This window comes from Phragmites australis, chromosome 6, assembly GCF_958298935.1.
Source record: "Phragmites australis chromosome 6, lpPhrAust1.1, whole genome shotgun sequence".
In the NCBI taxonomy this organism is placed as follows: domain Eukaryota; kingdom Viridiplantae; phylum Streptophyta; class Magnoliopsida; order Poales; family Poaceae; genus Phragmites; species Phragmites australis.
Window position 1 is genome coordinate 12,073,748 of NC_084926.1, and position 2,879 is coordinate 12,076,626.

The 2,879-nt window shown below is 47.9% G+C and overlaps 1 pseudogene; it reads left to right on the forward strand.

The window, feature by feature from the left end:
- Nucleotides 1-834: 834 nt before the first annotated feature.
- LOC133922962 (wall-associated receptor kinase-like 9) lies at nt 835-2,624 on the forward strand (annotated as a pseudogene).
- Nucleotides 2,625-2,879: the final 255 nt, after the last annotated feature.

Consider the following 2,879-nt stretch of genomic DNA (forward strand, 5'->3'; position numbering starts at 1 on the left):
AAGGCTTTGAAGACCACAGTTTTGTGGTTCCGTGGTGCTGGGATAGTCTCCCTCGCGGAACACGTGTAACCGATCTAGAGGGGATCTTCCCCTCCTCGACTAGCCGATCGAGCTCGGCCTCAGTGACAGTCGACGCACCCAGTGCACTGGTCTGAAGAGGGTATTTTCTGCTGGCACATCGGAGCTCTACACCCGGCGGCGGGCTAGGCAGCAGTGAAAGGTTTTCTGTCGCCTGGGATTCTGCTGACCCACGGGCATCGGCAGTTTCTCCTGCACCACCACCAATGGTGGCGGCTGCCAATGTGGTGGCATGATCTCCCAACAACATGCGGTCCCTTAGTGGTGAGCCCGCTCCACTGCGGGTGCCGGAGCGAGCCATGTCTCCCTGAAAAAATGGTGTGGAGTGCTTGTCTACCCAGGAGTTTGCATGGGATGGGGCTGGTGAGTGCGTGTGCAAGAACTCGAGCAGCAAAAGTAGAGGTGTCGGATGAGAATGATGCTCGTCGAAAACCCCACCTTATAGATTGGGGAAAGGACCGTAACCTCCTCGCGACACGTGCGCACATCATGTATCCTCTCCCCGCAATTATGGGGAAGCGGAACCGCTCTCCATGATGCTACAATACCAAGGCGTCACGCGTCCCACTACCGACCGGACAGATGCGACTACATCACCCACCGCTAGCTGCATTTAATGTTCTCCCCCGTAGGTAACGTTAGGTATTCAGCCTGCACCCCTGACCGGCACTTCCAAGTTCAGCATCATCGGAGGGCTGAGGGCCCGTAACCGCAGAGCCCAGGATCACCAGAGGCCCTGCTCCGGATATTGCAGGGATGGTCTCACCGCTGGCCATCCTTGAGAGGGGCTGCTGTTGGGGGGTCGCCATTAAGGACCCCAACATCCCTTGGCCCCAGCGATCCAGACCTGAAGACCACCAGGCTCTGTCCCCATCCGGGGCCAAGGGCTCCAGGGCGGTCCCGGAGGCCATGCCTCCGGACCCCCGTAGCCTTCAATCCTTCAAAAAGATCAACTAGGAGGGGGCCCGTAGGCCGCCCCCCATGTACAGCGAGATGACCGGCATTTAATGCTGGTGCAGATGGTGGCCGCTTGACACGATGGTGCAAGTGGTGGCCGTGTGACACGATGGTGCAAGTGGGGTTGCTTGACGTGATGGCACAAGTGGTGGTCGCCTGACACGCTAGTGCAGTGCAGCGCCGGAATGGATGACTCATCGCTAGAACAACCATCTTACTAGCCGTAGGGATAATTTATTGAGCTAGCCTGCTCTCTGGTTGTACAGTATAAGACATATACCTCTGCCTACCTCCTATGGGCACATTTGTATATTTACACTCTGAATATCAGTATAAATACAGACCCTTGGCCATCAAGCCACGGGTAGGAAAAAGATTGCTCAGATAACCTTGGTGTTCCCTCCTTCTCCGTCTCTACTTCAAGCTTGAGCCATTCTTGTGATTTGGCTCTCGCCGCACTTTGTTCGTGGAAGATGGTTTCTTTCACCAACAGCATGATTGCACTTCATGTCCCTTTTTTAGAAACTAAAAACTAAATATAATAGCGCATATCTAACAATATAGTCAGCTTACTCTTGGAACAACTAATCTCATATGAAACTGCCGCAAACAAAACAAAGATATTCTCCTTGGAGGAATTAGAGGCGGCATCAAACAACTTTGATACTACTCGTGTTGTTGGTCATGGAGGACATGGAACAGTTTATAAGGTATCCTATCTGATCAGCGTGTGGTGGCCATAAAAAAGTCCAAAATCGTGGAGCAAATTGAGACAGACCAGTTTATCAATGAGGTTGTTATTTTGTCACAAATCATCCATCGCAATGTTGTGAAACTTTTTGGTTGTTGCCTAGAAGATGAGGTGCCCTTGCTAGTCTATGAGTTCATATCAAATGGAACTCTATATGACCTTCTTCACACAGATATTACAATAAAATGCTTGCTATCATGGGATGATCGCATTAGGATTGCAATAGAAGCAGCAGGGGCACTTGCATATCTGCACTCAGCAGCTTCTATACCAATTTACCACAGAGACGTGAAGTCTTCCAACATACTTTTGGATGGTAATTTCACCGCAAAGGTTTCTGATTTTGGTGCTTCAAGATCCCTTTCACTCAATGAGACTCATGTGGTGACAATTGTTCAAGGAACTTTTGACAAGAAAGAAACCCATTTTTCTCAATGATTTAGGTGCAAAACAAAGCTTGTCTCATTACTTTGTTGAAGGACTTCAAGATGGAGCGCTTATGGGGATAATCGATTCACAGGTTGTGGAAGAGGCAGATCAACAAGAGATTCATGATATTGCCGCAGTTACAGAAGAATGCTTGAGGGTCAAAGGAGGAGATAGACCAAGTATGAAAGAAGTAGAGATGAGGTTGCAAATGTTGAGGACTGAGAGGCTTAGGAAAACACAGCATTTACCTAGAAATGATGGACAGATTGAGCCTTTGTTATGGCCACAAGCCAGGAACCCACATGAGCAGATCAATCTTGCCAATGATGTAAATTTAACACCTCAAGGGATCTCTGAGTGCTACACTCTAGAACAAGAATTTGCATCCTCACTCAGTTTGCCATGCTAACTATATACGTTCAATACAACCGAGGGCTTGCTAGGATGCATCTGAGAGAGCATGTCACAGGAGAATTATCTATGTATGGTAGAATATATCACTTGTATACTTTTATTATCTTTGATGTATGGTAGAATTATGCTACTTGTATTATTTTTATTAATTATCACTTGTAGAATTATCTAGTTCGATATTTTTCCATTAAAATGGTTTTAAAAATAATCCGCATACAATCAGGCACCCTCCCCCTTGTGTGGAATCCGG